Below are 6,939 nucleotides of genomic sequence, written 5' to 3'. Positions count from 1 at the left end.
GAATGCGTTTTTGGCCAAACCGTATTTGAGAGGTATTCCCTAGGCTGTAAAGACTCGAAAGCCTTTTGGTTTATACAATACGTGAAAGCTCGTTGCGCTCATATGACTGCAAAGCGTTTATATTTAAACAATATTTGTATACATACTCGCTTCCTGTGTTCTTCTAACCGAAATGCATATTTTACCAAGCAATCTTTGAAATTTCGCCTTGGCTGTACTGGATCCAAAGCGTTTTTGTTTTGGAGCTCTGGGCTTTTTCTACTGAAATTTATTTTTGTTTGTACATTGTATAAATCACCTTACCGCTTTTCGTTGGTAAACTCCTTGTTCTATGTTACTCTTCGGCTCTCCTGACTGGAAAGCTGTTTTTTGTCTTCGGCTGTTCTGACTCGCCTGCAATTTTTTATTGCAATTGTTTTGAAATCATAGGTTTTGCTTCCAGTACCAATGTATATTTATCAATACATACATACATACTTAATTATAAGAGTTTCTTGTGATGTTCTCAATCAAATGCGTTTTTATATATGCAGGTTTTGAAGACTTCCTTGAAGTGCTCTGACTCAAATATTGTGTCGTCTACGCAGGTTTTGAAGACTTTCTTGAAGTGCTCTGGCTCAAATATTGTGTCGTCTACGAAGGTTTTGAAGACTTTCTTGGGCTGCTCCGGCTCGAAGATTGTGTTTTCTATGCAAGTTTTGAAGACTCTTGACGTGCTCTGGCTCAAATATTGCGTCATCTACGCAGGTTTTGAAGACTTTCTTGCTTTTAGCGTTCGTTCTCTTCAGCTTTATTCAAGACATCGCAACTAGGAGGATTCCTGCCCCTTCCTTTAGTAGTTTAGTAGTTTAAACATTTGAAGTGGCATCTATCGTCTCTGGAAAATTTATGCGCTGGTCTATCCCTTCCCAACTCCAACTCATTCGCTATAGCTCTCATTCTGTTTGACATATTGCACCTTAATTTCCGCACTTTTAATTATCATTCCGTTGGCTGGCTGTGTAGTTATTAAGTTGATTCTCAGAATAGCTACCGCTTTGTTTCTCTTTATATAGAGCACGAGAGCGTACGTTCATGGTGTGGCTGCAAAAGGCGCTCAAAGCTTAGGGAAGCCGACAACTTCGAACATTGGGAAATGAAGAGATGAAACCAAAGTTGAGCACTATTGTCATTCCACCGGTTTTGGACTACAATATAAGGATTCCTTGGGTACTCTACAACCAGAGAAGAATGATACGAAATTCCACCAGTGGCAGATGCTGATCAGTCAGTCTTTTCGTCCGCCAAACGACTGCAACATTTTCCAAGCTGAGAATTATGCTTTCCATAAGACAGCAAATTTCCTACGAGATAGATTCCAGCCGGAAAAGTGACTATTTTTGTCGATAGCCAAGCCGTTTTGAAAGGATACTATGCATTTACTTTTCCGGCTGGAAGCATCCTTTTTAGCTTAAGACTAATGAAATCGGCGCTTGGATGGAAATGTTGCGCCGCGTAACCATCATTGGTCCATATCAACGCCTTTCTTTGCCGGCATCCGGACTTGGCAATGTAGAAAGAAACGAGACCACCGTTGAGATAGCCAGGTATGGCTCTGAGATGGTAAACGAGGCAGACAACTCTATACAAACACCGTTTAGTACAAGGCTCTGTATTAAACTCAATAGATTTGGAGTCAAGAGTACTCAAATACCTCAAACACCATACAAGGAAGTGTAGGGTTTTACGTTCGCTGAATTTAGCTCAAGAGCTAAAAATTTAAATTATCGTCTGGCGTAAAGGAAATGATCTCGATATACGATAACTAATGAATCGTTTGATAGTCTTCAAAATTTGTTCAGGCTTTTATGTCTTCTGGGACCCACTTCCAGGCCTATAGTCTTCAAGAGATTTCATCCCTACGCACTGTCACCTCGTCACCGCTGGTCCACAGGTCTATCAACAACGAGAAGGCTTACTTGTCTTGCAAAGCTGCGCTTAACTCTCACCGATCAGGATACTAACTTGATGTGGCATAGTGGCGGATCCCTGGTTTTTAAACACGATCTACTCGTACGCACGACAGAGGAACACTATGATAGGATGGATCTTCAGTCTTACGCTGTGAAGTTGCCATTAAAAGTTCACCTATCGTCTGCTGTCCGCCCGCGGCATATTTCCCTTTTTCATCATCAAATGACCGGAAAAACTATGAATATTCCGAAATCGGGATGGAGGAGCGTTTTTAATCGCTTAGCTTACTTTACCGAATGTTGCCTCCAATATAAGATTCTAGTCGTTTTTCATCCACATCTATGCAGTACACAAAAAAAGTATCCTGGGACTGTAGATGACATGGCTTTTCCTGTTTCTTGACCAGAAAACGCACCGCATCATTTTCCGTGATAGTCAACAGAATCTCTCAGTCTTATAAGCCATAATGTCCTGGACCGTTTTGGAGCCACCGGTGTACCAGATATGCAGGTCTCCTCTGAGTTTAGGTCATAATAAAAATTATAGTAATTACATATAAGGCTTTTAGGAAGTGTGATTTGGGCTATTAGCAGTCGCCTAGTGAGCTTGCGGGCTATCAGGCTGAAGTGTGGACATGATTCATTTCTCATGAGTGGCATTTAAAAGCTGTACTGAGCTCATGAAAGGATAGACCATAGTTAACTATCGATTCTCATAAAAGAGTTTCCGCTTCCTCCCCCAGAAGCTAAAGTAGCCATAGATCTTTGAGCTTTCAAGGGCTTAGAAGAACCTGCACGTTCACTGGGCCTTAGAGCAAGATCCTGTTTTTGAATGAAAACCTAGCCTAAAAGGATGACTCTGGAATTAAAGGTTGTAATGGCGTGGATGTCTAGGCTTAAACAACTCGCTCCGTCTGCTACTGACTTCAAATCAGCTGAGCGGTATTACTCCGGAGGCCAAATGTAAAATTCCGAATGAATGGGCGCTTAAAACAAAATTACTTCATAAGGCAGACAAGAACTTCACGCGAAAAAATAATGAACCAAAACTACAACAGACTCAAAAAAAAACAGCAGTCATACTATTCTAGGTGTTACTTTTTATTAACTAAATATTCAGTGCGGGACTACGAAAAAATCTCAGAATTTTTTTTTGATATTTTCAAATCTACATGCATAAATAATGCTTACATGTGCTTTAAGGCCCTTCTCATTTCTCTAAAGTACTCTTCAACATCTACTGACTTACTCACAATCAAAGACGCCGGCTTTTCAAACTCGCTTTCTCTTTCCTATAACTCCCTCTAACTAATAACTCTGCATGGACAATTACTGACTCCACTCTCCTTTTCTTTTCCCTTTCCGAAAGTTATTTTAATGAAAGTAGCAGATATCCTCGCAGCAAGCGACCATTTTGCATGCCGGCTACATCCTTCATTTGTTGCGAAGTGCATTAAAGCCAACAGTAGCTAACTGACAAGTGGGGTAATTAAATTTTTGCCAAGAAAGAGATGAAAAAAATAGAAGTGACTTCACACAGCACAAATTCGTACGTATGTACTTACATAGTAGTTACAAAAAAGCCTAAGAAAGTGAAGTAGCAAATGAAGTGAAAGAAAGTCTATAGTAGCGAGCAAACTCAAAGGCTATTGCAGCCTTTTTAATTGGCTTTTTTTTACAAAAGGAAAAGCTTGAAAAGCTGGGATAAAAACACACTAAAGTACGAAGCGCTCTCAACTTTCACACTTTTCCATTTTAGTCGTCGTATCTGTTTAGTGAAAGAAAAGCACTTGCGCACAAGTGGGCTTGCAACAATTTTAACACGTTTGCACACCTGAAACAACTACACTTGTCTCCTTTGTTGCTAGTTGTAAGTTTCTGTATCCTATCCTACTCCTTTTGCTTAGCCTTATTTATTCGCTTAGCGTAACTGATGACATTATTAAGTTTGTCAAATGTTTAAGCGATGAAATAATTGAATTTCACACATAATCGCAATTAACACATGGACACAAAGTAATGTTTGTGTGGTGGAACTGGTATGTCGTTGCAACCTCGCGGCGCTTCGGCACGCCCACTAGAATGCTTAAACATACACATATGTGACATGGCATGTTATAATTATTTGTTCTTTTTTAATTTTATTGCTAAATACTTTACGCTTTTGTAAGGTTATCAATACATCTAACAGTACATATGTATATATACATACATATGTACATTCATAGCAACTGGGGATGTCCACAAAGGCAGAAAGAATTGTATAACATTTACACCAAAAGGGTTGCTTTTATTATTTTAAAGGTTATGGTTGAGGTCAGTGAAGGGTAGTTGTTATCGACCGATTCTAATAAAAATAAAAGAAATTTTTTTTTGATGGCTCCATCACGGCATATCCGCTCAGCTTTAGCTTTCATCATACATAACTTAATCCTGAAGTTTTTCTTTTGTCGAAAGTTATCCATGTTTATTGAGTTATCGCAACATATCGAGTTATTCAAATTGATCAGCGTTATTGAGTTGTCGAAATTTATAGACACAAAAAAATGTATGGGATAATCGAAATTTGTCAAGCTATCGCTATTTATTGAATTACCATTATATGTATATGAAGTCATGAATTTTATCGAGTTATCGTAATGCATCGAGTTCTTTCAACTTATCGATTTATACCGATTTACTGAAAGTTTTTGAATTATCAAACCGAAGTTTTTGGAATTTTCAAAATTTTTCAAGTTATCGAAATTTCAAGTTTATATAATTTTATCGAGTTATTACTGCTTATCGAATTGTACCGTGTTACCAGAGTGGAACGAGTTATCAAAATTTGTCGATAGCTTTCGAAAATTATGGAGCTATCAAAATTAAGTATCCAAAATTAAGTATCCAAGTAATAAGTATATCCAAAGCCTATCGAGCTATCGATTTATATCCAGATATATACATTTCTGAGCTATCGAAACGCAGTTAACAGAGTTTATCGAAAATAATCGAAATTAGTCGATGTAGGGTTCATAGTTTTATTGCACTTTGTTCATTTATAACTTTGTTAATTCGTAAATTTTAGATTTAAGTGATTTTTGGTGTTTGCTCATAGAAATGAAAAGTTTAAACGATCTACAATGGAGTTATCGGAGTTTGTTGAGTTATCGGATTTTAGTGATTTTGAAATTCATTGAATCATCGTTATTTATCAAATTATCAATTTATCGAAAAACTGGAATGTATCGGGTCAATTCCAAGTCCTGCCAAAGTCGCCCAAAGACCTTCAAAGATATCACAAATTTTAGTCACGTTTTAGTTCCAAAGCAGGACATTTCCCAGTAAGTAATTCTATGTCTTATAATTTAAACGACGTGCTAAGTTAGAAAACCTTTCCAAGGGTCTTAAAAAACTAGAAAAATGGTAAAATTTCGACAGGAACTGGCACTCCTAGTATTAGTTATTTTTCCTGCCTTTATCCTTGTCCTTACTTTCAACTCTATCTATATATTTATCCTTATACTCATCCTATCCCTTATCCCTATCGTAATTGTTATTCCTATGCTTACGCTTATCATAATCCTTATCCGTTTCTATACTCCTACTTTCCTATTCCTATCGATGCCCTAATATTCATATATATCAATTTTCTTATCCTTATTGGTGGGATAAGTCTTGTCCTTATCTTTATGCTTAACATTATCCTTATTTTTATCCATATTCTTTTTCTTATCAGTATCTCCATACTTATTCTTATTTTTTTTTTATCCTTATCCATATCCTTATCTTTAACCATATAGATTTTCTTATCCCTATAGTTGTCCTCATCATTTAGCTTTTTTTCTTATTAGACTTGTCCTTGTCGACTCCGTTTATCGATTCGCGCCCATAGCCTAAAAATATCGACTGTTAATGGATTTACCATCTCTTAGCCTTCAATTGCCTAAAACAAACACATACATATCTAAATATACACATATGCCCCTGTTAAAATGTCTATATATGTACATATGTGTATGCGTACCACATCCTAGCGGGTGGGTGGTAGTTGTTCCGGTGTAACGAAAGGGTTAAATTGCCTGCGCGCACACATATCTACTCCTTCCACTAAAAAGTCACTTATCCTTAAATGCGTTTGTTTGTATGTCACATATGTTGGTCTGTATATATATGTATATTAGAGGCCTTCAACCAACTTGTTGTTGTTTGATTTTTTCACCTTTTTTAGTGCTTTTGTTTGTTTGGTATGCGGCTGATATATGCGCGTGTTAATTGCATCGCAGGCATTCTACTCCTTTTGCCATTTCAACATACTCGTACGCTTACATGTGTGTTTATCGTTGAGCATGTGTCGAAAATATTTATTACCGTTACAAATTGTAACTAAATGAAAATTTTCATTACGTATTTGGTTTTAGTTTATTTGTTGTGCATGCGTGCGCTGGTATGGTTTTTTCTTTATTTCGTGTTGGATTTTTTCGGGGTGAGCGCCTAAAACTAGGCTAAACGAATATGAAATATTTTGGACTCGAATCATGAGTTCAGTGTATTTTACGGCACAATTCCGGCTTTCAAAGGCAAGTGAAACACAGTAGGGAAAACATTTTGAAAGATTGTGTTTATTCTGACTCGAATGTTTTACAAAAAGCAAAAAGCTCCCTTGCCAACTTTCATGGTGAAAAGTTCTTTAGAAAGAAAGCGCTTGTAAATATATAATTTTTCTCGCTCTGCTCCAACAGTCACAATGGCCTAGTGATCAAAGCGCTGGCGTGCCATTCGACAGAGTTTCTTCTTTCGTTTTTAGACTTTATTGCTGTAAAAAGGAAAGTATATGCATACATGTTTTTAATTTAGCTTTTAGAATTTTATTATTTCTTTTAATTGAATTTTAGATTTTATTGCCTTAAAAAGAAAACTTATTATTTTTTTTTAATTTCTCTTAATTTTTGGAAATATAAATTTTGTCTTCTTCCGTAATTCAATTTCTTTTTCATCTTTTAGTTTA

The 6,939-nt window shown here is 36.7% G+C and overlaps 1 protein-coding gene across 1 annotated transcript in view; it reads left to right on the top strand.

Annotated features, from left to right (window-relative positions):
* The window catches only part of LOC118748827 (homeobox protein ARX-like), a gene marked incomplete at its 3' end in the record, with an annotated part of 242,045 nt that overhangs the window by 34,245 nt on the left and 200,861 nt on the right, over window positions 1-6,939 (top strand).

Source organism: Rhagoletis pomonella, unplaced genomic scaffold (genome assembly GCF_013731165.1).
Source record: "Rhagoletis pomonella isolate Grant_MI unplaced genomic scaffold, Rhpom_1.0 Rhpom_scaffold_00013, whole genome shotgun sequence".
NCBI classification, from domain to species: domain Eukaryota; kingdom Metazoa; phylum Arthropoda; class Insecta; order Diptera; family Tephritidae; genus Rhagoletis; species Rhagoletis pomonella.
This window is presented reverse-complemented; position numbering and strand designations above follow the sequence as displayed.